This window comes from Taurulus bubalis (genome assembly GCF_910589615.1).
Source record: "Taurulus bubalis genome assembly, chromosome: 9".
NCBI classification, from domain to species: domain Eukaryota; kingdom Metazoa; phylum Chordata; class Actinopteri; order Perciformes; family Cottidae; genus Taurulus; species Taurulus bubalis.
This window is the reverse complement of record NC_136597.1, coordinates 18845532-18859714: the sequence shown is the minus strand read 5'-3', so window position 1 is coordinate 18859714 and position 14183 is coordinate 18845532. Positions and strand designations below refer to the sequence as shown.

Below are 14183 nucleotides of genomic sequence, written 5' to 3'. Positions count from 1 at the left end.
CATCACCAGTTTGTAATGTTTCTAGTCAGGATGCTTTCTATTGTTGCAATATAAAAGTTAACAAGAACTTGGCACTGGATTTTGCCTCTCTTACGTTGCCGTAAAAAATACAGCCGCTTATGAGCTTTTTCACCAGGAGGGAGATGTGTGATGACCAACTGTTCACTTGCTCCATTGCATGTGTCTTTGCCTCCTTTTTTTTAATTTAACAATCATCTCTTGTGTTTTACTGACGTTGAGCACTATAGGTTGTTCTCTGAGCACTGCTTTGCAATATTGTTGATTTGATGAACACTGTGATGCAGGGCAGCAAAAGGCAGGAAGAGACTGGAAACAAATTAAACAGAAAACAGCTTATAGCCCCTCGGGCATAGCTAGCACTGATCTAAGACCAGATCCTGGGTTGTGGTCAGAAGCGCAGCACGTTGTTATTTTTTGGAGCTGACAGTACCGCTGTAGAAGGCAGTAGAGAGGATTTATCAAAGAAATATTTGATAAATTTGCTTATACAGAATTGGCAGCAAAGACAGATGAGGGTGGACATCCAGCCAGTGGCAACATGCTAAACATCTTCTCCAATATTGTGTTCACTTGTTTTATTAAACTTAAGTTGAAAATGTGTATTCTAATTTATTTCTATTTAATTTCTTACTTATTTTATTATGTTTAATTTGTACAAACCGGTTCCAAAAACCAGGTAACGAGAGGAGTGGTTATGAAAAGCTGGAACACACTATTGAGCCTTCTCCATAATGTGGCCCTGACTTAAGGAAACACCAGTTATTGAGAGGGTGCCCACCTGTAGACCCTCTAGACCTGTCTACACTCTTAAGGCCTTCACTACACGAAAATGTGAAACACTTGCCTGCAAATATTATATGTTGTTGGCTTCATAGTGAAAGGTAAGAATGGAAAGAGTGGATCCGATTCGGTCGACAGGAATTATTAAGTTTGCTGTCTTGGCTCAGACAACAGAGCCTTGCGAGTTAAGAGTGAATCGTTGAAAACAAACAACTCTTCTGAGTTTGACTTGTGTCGAACTTGTGACTTGTCACAAGCCCTCATCTCCAATGACTCGTTCACTGACGACTCGCCCCTCCGACCTCCTACTGCTGTGAGAAGAGCCATCACTTTGGCGCCTGTTTTCAATTCAATACTCAGGCTGCACAAATCACTAATTACCCATCTATGAATTCAAATGTGTCCCTTTAAAGTAGTTTATCCAGATCAATCATGATATAAAACAGTCTTGTTGGTTTGCCATGTGTGTTGATCAGCCGGTATCTATTGTTACTGCTTGGGTTTGCAAGGCTTCCATAGCTCAGCTCACTCAATTTTTGGTGCAAATCAGCGTATATTGAAAACCAAATGATACTTGTGCGATAGTAATAGCACCAGCTTTGTAATAATTTCTGTTCCATTATTGAACCAGAGGTACAGCATTTCCTTCCTTTCCTGCTCACATTTTCTTTTTAAGCTTGTTTGCTTGTTGACAGCTCAACCTTTTAATTAGTTTGCTCTTGAAATGATGTATTGATGGAGATGGTTTCACCTAGACTAACAGTCTGCAGCTATAAAGGCCGGGCAAAGCCGCAGAGTATCTGCTCTTTGCCAGGTGAGTGTAGAAGTTCAAGGCAGCTTGAAGGTCAGTGGTGCTTTGAACTAAATGCTAATATCTGATTGCTAACGTGCTCACAATATGCTGCCAGCGTGGCTAAAAAGGGACACACTGTTTTGTTTCTGCCGTTGGCGAAACTGAACTTACTTTGTGCTGTGAACACGTACAGTATAGGTTAATATACTTACTAATAACTTAGACATTTATAATTAAGGCCTTTTTTATTGTGAGGTACCACTACAGTGGTAGAATTGCCACTGTAGTGATACTATCGTCAACTCAAGACAATTACTGTGGTGATATCATGATCTACCCTATGATTCTCTTATATAACATTGTCAGTACATGCAGTGCTATAAAAGGTTCCTGCTACTTTACATAATGCATATCTCATTAGATGCTCCAAGTCTGTGTTGAACCAGCAAAACAAAAGTCTCCCTATAAAATATTTAAATAGTTTCGGTGCTCTCTGCAGTGCTCATGGGTAGAAGCTCTCCCAAATCAGCGATGAAATGATTTACGTCTTACACTGAACAGTTTTATTCCTTAAAGATTAAATATCATGTACATTGTGCAACCGTGTGCAATGTGTATGTATGTTTTGATCCCAAGGGAAACATTGTATATATATATCTGTCGTATGTAACACAAAGATGTTGGCGTAATATAAAAAGGCTTTGATCAACTATACTTGCATTTATTGATTACACTTTTTTTTTAAAGGAGGATTGGTGTTTTCCAAGCGCAGAGTCTTATTTGTGTGTCAAGTCAGCAAAAGCTTCCACACCTCCTTTTAATTTCAAACCTGAATTTATTAAAATTCTTGTTTTTTTTCAAGCTCCGACCTGTTGGCACCTTATATTAAGGTTCCATTTTCCTATATGTTTTTATTTATTCTATAATACCCCTGGGACATCATTCAAGTTGTGAAAGATTTCCATTTCGTACATCATACTAAATCTGATTTGGCTACTTTTGAGTCAACAACTCAGCCTCTGTAAATTGCACCCAAATCTGATTTAAGACTATGTTTGGGTTAATGATTTTCTCCTGCATGGAACAAATAAGGGCCATGTTCCCAAAATAGCTCTTGGCTGAGGCAGAGAGGAAATTTAATTATACTAGAAAGAGGGGGCACACCATTGTTTCCATTAGAAGAACAGCTTAGGTGCTAAATAATTACATGGATGCAACGTAAAAGCACAATGTGCCACAAAGCCTTAAGAGCTCCTTAATATCAAAAGACTTTTCCCATTTGCTTAATTCTTTTTAATTTACTCATTTATGCAATCTGTATGCAGTGTTTAGGATGCAGATGTCCAGTTCTTTTCTTACAGACAACACCTTATTGTGGACCACAAAGACTTTGCTCTGCTCCTGTTTTCTTGTCTCTCATCATTCACTTTTTGTACAAGTTCTTCAGCGGAAAGGTAATTTCGTTTGTGTCGTGATTATTATTGGATTAATGGATTTCCTAATTCACTCCAGGATTGGTCAGAGAAAATAAAGATTAATCTCAAAGTAAAGGAAGGGCCAAGGAAATGATTAACTGGCTTGGCATTTGTCTGGTCTGGTGGAGGACAGGTTAATAAAACCTGCATGCATACAGAGTTGAGGGCAGAGAGAGACTGCATTTAGCTAATTCTTGACCTTTGCCTCATGTTGAGCAACTGTTGGGCTAAAGCTGAGCATCGTGGGAGATTCTCTGATAAATAAACAGCCAAACCACAGCTGGATGCAGCTCATCGTGTATCTTCCACCTTGCTCACCTCTCCAACCCCCATCTTCGGGATTTCACCAGGACAGTTGTACTTTATGCATAACCGCCATTTTGGACAATGTTTGCTGTATAGAGGATGGAAAGCTTTAACCCCCTATCCATTTGCTTAAAAAACTCACCCCTCTCCAGAAAACACCCCTCTTCTTCCTGCTGTACAGTGTCCACTTTGACACACCCTTTCACCTGGAATTATTGGCTGTGCTCAGTATTGGCTGATTCTTGAGCATTTCCAGGAAGCCACTGTCCTCTTTGATTTCCCACAGCCTTCCTGTTGTGATGACTGGTTCCAGTTTTCTCAGCCTGCTGGCAACAAGCTTAACTAATTCTTTCCTTCAAATTAAACAAATATTACAATCTTACTCATAAATAGCATATCCTGCGTTCATAAAGGGAGGAGTAAGAGGATATGATTTCCTAACACATTTTTAAGCCATATAATTACCATATGCCAGAGATAACTCACGCTTTAGAAGCATCCTGGAATCTGAGGATGTGAAGTGAGATGATGCACAGCAGGAGAATTTAAGACTAATGCCTGAAGGACTGTCTAACATGATTAGCTGAAGTGGTGGGATGACTGAAAGAAAGCTGATAACAAGACCTTGGTGTCAGCACTGTCCAATGAGATGTTTAGTATGAGGAATTGATCTGAGGCTTCTCTTAACTGATATGAAAGAACGCTTTGTATTCTTTCGTAAAAAGGGCAACCAGACATAATTAATTTGGATCTTAGTCAGCCTGTTGAAATGTGTTGCCAAGAAATCTTTATTCCCCTGCATTACGCAGATTTTTTTTATTTGTATGCATCACATGGAGTAAACATATTTGTTGCACTTTCATTTTGCTTTGTTGACATGACACCTTACATAACAATCCCATGAGAGTACACAAGATGTTCTAATACTTCCCTCTCTTCATCCACAATAATCAAACACTCGGTGGGTTGCTGCAGTGTTGTGGGTGTAAGAAGAGTGTTGTTTGTTTGACAGGTTTGAGTGTGAGCGAAGACAATATGCCTCCCACATACCAGCCCCCTTTCTTAGAACCCATATTTTCTTGTTCATTGCTCAAATCAAATACAGTACATGTGAACGTCTCTGTGTCTGCAGGCTGAAACTGGTACAAACTGAAAAATTGTACAATAAACAAAATGAAAATATGACTTCCTCAAAGCAGTCTACAATCTTGTCAGTACTGGATGTTGGCGATTTGTTTTACATGCACGCTCCACCATACACTTCACATGTTTTGCATCGCAGTGCTCTGAGATTCAGATCAGGAGAAGAACTCATCACTGGGACTTGTACAGGAATGAAGGTCTGTCAGTCAGAAGAGTCCTGTACTCCTCAGAAGTACTGCCAACAAAACAGGCCATTTCTCTTCTACAGCAGGAGTGTTTCATTCTGGACGCTCACACATAGGGCTCCCATGTGCACAGTGGGCTTCTCTCATTTGACCGCCCTGTGTGAATAAATGTTGAAGGAATGGAGGTATTCTCCCTAATAATGTGCCCACACATCTCTTTTGACACCAGATGACCAAATCTCCTACCTGACCCCTGACCTGATTTTAAATGTTCTCCAATATCCCCAATATTCCCATGAATGGTATTATTAACAAGACCCATTTGATATCAATAAATTGATATTATATCGATATCTTGATATGATACTAGAGCTCAAATTAGATTTTAGATACCGTTACATAGCATAAGTGATGTATTTTCGGGGGGTTTTAAAGGCTGCATTCCAGTAAAGGGATTTCATTTTCTGAAAAAAAAGCACTAGTCAACACAACAATATCATTCTAATTTCAATATTGAGGTATTTGGTTGAAACATTTTTATATTTGATTTTCTCCATATTTTCCCAGTTGTACATTGAAAAGGTAAAACATAAAACTACATTTTACTGGGAGTGGACTTCTTTGGTAATGATTAGTTTTGACAGTATCATTCATACTTATTACTTATTAGATATTACTGTAACACCACACTTATTATCTACTCACTTGTGTTTTGCATCAGTGAATCTGTTCTTTCAAAGTTTATAGTGGGAAACACGGAATATTGATTTACACTAAAGCTACGTTCTGATTTACTGCTCAGATACTTTTTTTTATTGAGTGTAACTGGACGTTGTGTGAAACATATTGTCTAAGTCAATATGAAATACACATTTCTTCCAGCCACTTAGTTCTTTCAAGTCTTGATATATTTTACTGTTGCAGCAGCCACATTCACCACCCATTTGATTTTGCAGGCTGACAATCTTGTTTGTTTTTCCTGCAGTGAAGCAATATTCCTAATATACAACATCTAAGTGTCCCTCCACTGATAATCTTCATTACAGTTGCCCTCTCAGCAAAGAGTCATATCAAAATTCTGACATGCAAATTAGAAATGTGATGCTATCGCTGCTGACAGTCTCAACGTATAGGACCATAGGAAAAGAAGCCTACACCAGAACACAAAATTACGATTTGGTCATGGTGTCAAAATAGATCAGAGTCACATAGTAGAGGAAAACAGTTGGTTTGACCCTTCAGTTTGAATATCCAGTCCTGAATGGGGCTTTTCAGAGAACTGTGAGTTACAGTAAAGCTGTGTGCTGCTCCATGCTGCTAACCTCCGTGCACCTTTACTCTCCAACACCTTTCATTTTGCTTCTGCCAGCAAACCCCCGGAGGTCCTATTCTCCAACACCAACTCATCCCCTCTGTTCAAAGCTGGGGAGCTTGTTTTATTAGCACCTACATGAACATCCTTGATGCTGTTACAAAAGCAATTAAAGACAAATAACCCTGCCGTATCCACTTGCACTCTAAATACAAAGTGTGAAAATAAATTAGAAGGCTGTTAAATTGTAACTGTTCTGCAATAGTAAGGCTTCATGTTGAATTACCAGGCAGACATAAGGAATACGGAATAAGGAAAAAACTGTTCATTTCTTTTCAAAAAAGACAGATAAATGGAAAATGAATGAACAAGGACGATACTCTTACATACCTAATAATAGTACTGATGTGAATCCTACAGTTTTTCTCAGTTGCTTTGTCACAATCGAACAAAGATTAGGATTCTGAAACCACTGATTTAAATTCTTCTTTAATACACAGCTAATTTTCTCACAAGAGTATATGTTTTCATCACGTTCATTGAGTTAATCCTCATAATGTTTTTCCCAGTAAGATAGTATTTCCTGAAAAAGTATTGATAACGGATGGATCTAAAATTATGTTGGTGACATAAATCTTCACATTTTACTGTAATCTGGTGTCAGTTTTAGTTTAGGTGCAACTCATCAAGTGTGAGTTTTCTGCAGAAATATGGACCCTTTTTGTTATTCTATATTATAATATTCGTTTGTTATTGGAGCCTCCAAAAAGTTATGTAAAATGGGACCATCTGGAAGGTTCAGAAGGGATATCACTCATTGAACTTCCCAGACCTCATTCACCTGGTCACCTGTGCATCATGGGTGTGTTTGATTTAGGTCACTTAGCATGCTGGACAGGCTGTGCTTTCAGACAGTGATTATTGAAGGTAGATGTAACCTTTTTTTTTACCTTCACCATTTCCCATATGGATCCTTAATTGTATTTCATTGGAGTGTATTTAAGTAGTTATGTATTTTACCCGACTGATACTGAAAGATTTTTACTGTGAATATAGGTATACGACATTGACAGTGAGGAACCTTTAAATGTTGGTGACGGAATGTAGCTCAGTACATTTATTTACATATTCTACTATACTTAAGTACAAACTTGAGATACATGTAGGCTACTTTACTTCAGTGTTTCCACTGTATGCTACTTTATACTTCCAGTCCACTGGCACATATTTAACTTTTTACTCTACTACATTTATTTGACATCATTAGTTATTATGTAACATATGAATCCACTCATCATCTATGCTGCATTATTATTGGATTATTAAGATACCCGGCTGAATAGTATATAGAACACTTTACACATTTAGCAACTTTAGTGTGATGTAGCCTATTAATGCATCAATGATCACAATCCACTGGTATTATATACATTAGTCTACAATGTATTATACTGAATATGCTGGTGCTAATTCTATCCTAGCTATTTTTTACTTAAGTAGGACTTTGAGTGCAGGATTTGACTTGTACCAAGTTATTTCTGCAGTGTGGTACTGCTACCTTTGCACAAGTAACATATTTGAGTACTTCTTCCATCGCTGCCAGTGAATCTAGACTTTTTGGTCATTTAAAAATCGGCGTTTTTTTCGTGCCAGTTCATGTATTACGGTATATAAAAGTCCACGTGCGCTTCGGTGAGAGCGCCGGTCATTACGGTAAAGCCCAGCTCCTTAAATTATTTGCTGCTCTGCTCTGCGAAAGCACGGAGCGCTGAGACGAGACGCCACCCTGTCCACGCGGCTCAATCACGGTACACTTTGACGCAAACTCTGGAGACTCCTCCACGTCCACCTGTAAGTTACACACGTAATGCGTGCTTTACAAATATATCTACCGTTGTCTTGAACTAGAACTACAATTTCACTTTCACTCGCTTAAAGCTGTGTTTTGTCTCTGTCAACGACTTGGGAGAGTGGGCTTGAAAAGAAGTCATGTCGCGCCTCGTTCTTGAAGATTTATCTAAAAATCAAATCCGGCGGTTCAGTTTCTTTGTTGTAGTTAGTTGTCGGTCACGTTTACAAAAGCTGGAGAAGCGAAGTTGAGGGCGGTTGACAGCTCTTTCAAATAAGCAAAGAAAAGAACATTAAATTATGTATTCTCGTGGTATTTAATGTTAAAAACGTTTCTATCTTCAATAGAAGCCCCTTCATTTATAAAAAATTGAAAAGTATTAACGGCTGAGCTGGTCCACCCCACCCTGTAACTGAAGTTATTTAGCAGTAAAAGGTTAACATCAACTACCAACGTTACCATGAGTGAGTATTCAAAATGACTGATTTTTATTTTATTAACACGTTTGGAGTTTATATGCTTAAAAAAGTAAACACGTTGAATGAATGTTAAATTTCCCTGAAGGAGGTGGCAGAGAGGACTGGTTTATAGGTGAAAGTGGATTAACCAGCGTGGCAGGGCACTGAGAGCCAGGATGTCCGTGTATTTCAGCCCATTAGCACTTGATGATGATTTCTTTGGAAAGCGGTGTTTGTCACAAGAAAGAGAGGAGACCTGCACAGTAGTGTGCTGTAATATTTTTATAAATGACAGGAGATTGTGTTGGTATATACACAGTTCAAATTTCTTCAAAATATCTTTCCTTTTTGAAATTGTAATGGAGATGATGTGCAATGGTCAAAGGAGACTGACTGCAAAGGTAAAAGATCTGCTGGTCTTTCCCGGGAGAGATGGGTCACATTCGCGGGTCGCGTTGTCTCATACCTCACGGTTCATGTTAGTATTTGGTGTGTTAAGACTTGTCCCAAGAGCCGTTCAGCAATGCTGCTCTGTTGTTGTCAATGTTGTGAACGACCTATATCTCACTGTGGAGCAGTCTGCAGGGAAAGTCTCAATCCGATGTCCTATGACTCACTGTATTATTGAAATGTAAACTTCATTTTTTTGCCCTCTTACTGAATTTGTTGAATGATGGAAGGACAGACAGACAATGAACAGTTGTATTTTTCCTTCAAAATGACACGGCTGCGCAGCGCGTGCCCATGTTTGTAAAGCTTAAAACATTTCAACATGAAACAAAAGCCAATCCAGAGATGCTGGCTTGGGTCAAACAGAAGACCACAACATGAGGGCTGATGTATTGTGGCTATTACATTCCTTGTCGTTCAAAATGAAGGGAGGAAAAAAAAAACAGCAGGAAACCGATTAGCACTATTATTAAACCCCCCAACCCCCCATGAAGCCTTCTGAATATCTTATTCGGTCTTTTTCATGAATCAAGCCATATTCCCATGCCAGCACTAGCACCTTTTTTTTTTTTTTTTTTTTTTTTTTTTTTTTTTTTTTTTTTTTTTTTTTTTTTTTCTTCTTCTTCTTCTAATCGCCTTGCAATCAGGAATCGACATGTCATCCAGGCTCTACGGGGGATTTTAATTGGCCGAGGAAAACAGGACCGATGAAACGGGGCTTCCTTCTCTTTGTGCCCACGCTGACAAAGTTTTCAGCTTTGTGGCGAATTAATAAAATGAATGGGGTTTGGGCTGCAGGCCAAATCTGTTGAAGATTGCTGTGCTGAGGTAGCCATCATCTTTTGCATTCAAATACCAAAGCAATTAAATCATTTGTTTTTCATTGTTAACATGCGTAGTAGAACTCTACTTTCTGACTGCAGAAGTGGCTCTGGTAAATGAGTCAGCTCTGGTCTGATGATGACCTTTGAGGCTGCTTCCTTGCTTGTACTGCAGGATATTGTCACCTCAGCCGCCTCTAAAGCTGCATGTTTTTCTCACTACGTAGAACAATAGCAAGGTTCTGTGTTGCCTAGAGGTGGAACAAATTGTCTTACAACTGTCTGACCAATGGAAACATTACATAATGACCTTTTCTATTCAAGGGCACAGATTCACTACAGGGCCAGTGTTGGTGGAAATAGTATTACTATATTTACCACATAAACTGTTGACATGAATCATTTCTCTTTTGCATGTATCCCCGCGCACACAACCAGACTGGATGGAGAGTTAACCTGGTCTCAATGGCGCTGGGCTGTGAAGCTGAAATGATCCTTGGAGAGTTTAGCAGCAGCATAATGTAGATGGTTGTGTGTCTCACTGTATTTTTCCTGAAGTCACTGAGGCAGGCAGCATCACAGCGTACAGCCCCGAGCAGTCCGACAGGTCCTTCACACACTCTTGGCATGCTGTGTAGCCTAAGCAGATGGTGACCCCCCCTTTTTTTTCTTTTTTTTAAAAAAAAACAAAACAAAAAAACCCTCAGTGATTAATTAACGCTTCCATTCACAATGCAGTCCACCAATTATACAACAAACTGTAAGTTTTGTACATGTGCGAGGGTAGTATTTATACCACTTGAGGCACTTTTCCCTGATGGATCAGATACAGTAGCACAGAGTGATTTATCTCTGAACAGTGGCTGTAAAGGAAGACTGTATTATTATTTTTAGAATTACAGCTTACAATGCGGATCTCTTCTAGTGTTGTCTTGGTAGCTGTCACTTAGATGTATTCTTAAAATAGCAACACATATGAATATGCTTTACCTCAGCAAAATGGTGGGAGCTATATTTAATATTTTATTATTTCACCGACTTCTGGTCCACCTCCAGGGACCGCAGCGAACCAGCAATACTCTTCTGACTGACGGTGGCTTTCTTCCTGGCAGCTTTGCTTTTCATTTCCTACTGCCTTGTGTGACAGTGGCTGTGGCGTTGCCATAGGCTTAAATAATGAGACCCCAGCAGATGCGCCTCTGTTTCTTTGCTCAGAAGACCATATGTTGCTTTTCAGACCTCAGTGATGGGCTGCGCAAGTCATTGATTCCATCTGTGGAAGACAGAAAAGCAATTCACTTGTTGAGTGGTGTCAAAACACTGGACAATTTCGGTGTATATTTGGCTACTCATTTCCCTCTGGTGCTTCCAGCTGTCTGCATAAACTGAGCAAAATCTCATTTTGGATTCATTATCTTCCATAATGTCTCTCCTTCATATTGTAATGTACGACATGTGCTATCTTTTGTTTGACTTGCTTGCATTGTCTATTGTCTGCTCAAATATTTCTGTGGCTTTTATGGGACTTCTTTGGTCTAATTTGCTGTCGTTATTTTCAAGAAGAGACACCTTTTTTCTTTTTAAAACATGTGCTACTATTTTCAATTGACAGGTACATTTTAGGGAACCCCGCAGGATATTTGGAAGAGAACAGCAGGATCATCATATTCACCATTTGGGGTTAGGAGCAAGGTTTGAACTGCCCATCGACTAGGATCTGTTTTCAGTAAGTAATTTTGTTTCTAATTGGTATGCTTGTTGCAAAAGGTTTGCAGTAACTGGAAATGAGGACTATACCAGTCTGTGCTGGTCAGCTGTCCAGAGTGCTATGCTGTGTAGACTGGTTGTTTGGTCTTTTTTGTGCGCACGTGCACTTTGAGTTTTACTTTTTTTAATTTTTTTATTTGATTTCACATTTCCCCCTTGACATTTGGACAAAGTCACCTTTCAGCTCTCCTCAGCAGTGCTCGTACATCACGGCCAACATGTTCAACCCTTGCATGGTATGTCTGCGTCGCTGACCTCCCGGCAACCTTTTACTGCGAGGACTCAACTCTTGCAGTATGATGAATGAAATGGAAATATATTTCAGTGGGTAAATGTTGAGGCGGCAGCATTACCTTTCCATAGCTTCACATAATTGCCTCAGAGCCGTCCTTATGCAGGTTGATTAATCCCCATCTAGTAGAAGAACTAAGCACAAAGCACAGCCATATTTTCTAAAATATGTCAAGATTTTTTGAAATGGATAGTTGTAAAAATCCAAACATCAACCAAATAAACACTTTTTGCTGTCAAATATTTTTAAACAACCATGCATTACAAAAACTAGTCATATTAAAGTTATGAGGAAAAAAAGGATGTTCCTCTTGTAATCCTACAGGCGTTCTATCTTTTTTTTTTTTTTCACTCACTGATTCCAAAAAACAGCAGCAGTTCGTCACTGAACCTTTGGTTCACTGACGACCGTTAGTGTGCTGCTAGTGCACTGCAACATTAATCATTTAAGGTTCATCTAGAGGTTGCTTCACTAAAGTATTTTCTCTGTGACTGTAATGGAAAACTACAGATTTTGGTCATGTATTATCTTAAATATTAAAAGAAGATTATTTGAGTAATATAGAGCGACAACAAATTTACGATTTATGTTGATTATTTCCGCCAGAGCCTAATTAGACATATTCAAATTGCTTCTTTTGGCCGCCCAACACTGAAACGTAATCAATTTACGGTCATAGAAGACGAAGAAAACGGGCAGACAAGTTGAAGCCTGAGGATGTTGCCATTATTGCTGTAAAAAAAATATTATAATGATAAACGGATTATCAAAATTGCTGCCAATTGATTTTCTGTCAAATAAATGGATTACGGTTTTCAGACGGTCTAAGACATGCAGACAAAAACAGAAGTTGGTGTATAATGCCAAATATTGTTGAATAATACATTCAGTAGCAGCTGTGTTTGTTCAACAATCTGCAGCAATATTTTTACATGGTTTCCCAAAACGATATATACTGGAGGAGCCACAAAGGTCTGTGTGTGTGTCCTTCCTGCAGTGAAGATGAGACACCAGGCTGAAGTTTGCTCACCATTTCTGCAAATCAATTTCCTGTGGGAAACTCTGCTGTCAGACATTTGGGGATTACAGGGTCCATCACATACTTTTTGTTGTCATTCTTACCTATAGAGGGTGCTTGCTGCTCTGACGAGTGTTATTCTGCATGACTACTTTTTGGCAATGTAATGGCAGGCCAAGGGATACAGTTTGGACATTTTACTTCTTTAGGCCTGGGCAATAAGTCAATATTATATGTTATCACGTTATGATGCTGTTTTACAAAATTATGTTGTCCAAATTAACAATGCTTAGCTAATTGCGATTTAAAAGCTTGGTCTTGATTTATAAGCGTTAGATTATCAAATAATTATTTGTGTATGTATATATGTGTATATATATATATATATATATATATATATATATATATATATATATATATATATATATATATATATATATATATATATATATATATATATATATATATATATATATATAATATAGTTGTGAAAAATATTTACTCATATATGGCAAATGTTAGCAAATATACTGCATGTTCAGTAGTTGTTATCTCCACTGTATCAAGTATTATGTTTTACTTTGTGTGTATATATATATATATATATATATATATATATATATATATATATATATATATATATATATATATATATATATATATATATATATATATATATATATACACACACACAAAGTAAAACATAATACTTGATACAGTGGAGATAACAACTACTGAACATGCAGTATATTTGCTAACATTTGCCATATATGAGTAAATATTTTTCACAACTATATTGCCAAGGCTCAATAGTGGTTTATGTCTGTGGATGTTTTATTTGGATGATTGTGGTTCTGACAGGATGTCTGACATTAATGAGGCAGAAGTTAAATTAAAGAAAGTTTAATTTTCTTGTAAATGGATAAAGAAAATGATGCAGACACAATCGGGCTCTTGCTGAGTGAATAAACTGCCTCTAATAGAGCCATAAAGACAAATGCAACCTCTTCCCCCCCGATTAGATATTTACCTCATCATGCTTGATCATCAGCCATCCTTTGCAGGCATTGGTTTTCCACTGGCGAAGGTTGATTCCCTCATTTGTTTCTGTGTAAACTCGGCTGAGCCCTCATGGCATTTGTGGTGCTTGGTTAAAAACCTGATTAGCAAGCTGCGTGGGTCTTTTCACATTTACCAAGCGAGGGGGCTTTGGCATATGTGATGATTACTTAAAAATATAGTGTGACAAAAAATTTGCAGTAATGTGGAAGAAAACCCTTTTCTTGACGCAAGTTAGAAATGTCAGAGTTACCTGTGAAAATATCAGCGTAAAGATCAAGTACATGAACTGATTATTCAGCAACTCTTTTGCTTGCCATGGCCTTTCTTTTTTTATCTATTTTTGTCCCTCTGTGAAAATGATCAATTAGCTTCAGGACTTCACAGATCGCTGCTTTTGCGCAAACTCGGCACACACTTTTAGTGACAAGCTGTCTGACCTTTTTTCTTTCTG

At 38.2% G+C, this 14183-nt stretch overlaps 1 protein-coding gene across 1 annotated transcript in view; it reads left to right on the top strand.

Annotated features, from left to right (window-relative positions):
- Positions 1–7834: 7834 nt before the first annotated feature.
- LOC306740903 (tumor protein p53-inducible protein 11-like) overlaps positions 7835–14183 on the top strand; it is a gene marked incomplete at its 3' end in the record, with an annotated part of 30669 nt that continues 24320 nt past the window's right edge. The window contains exons 1-2 of the mRNA XM_079223146.1: positions 7835–7866; positions 11206–11319. The remainder of the gene's footprint in view (positions 7867–11205; positions 11320–14183) is intronic.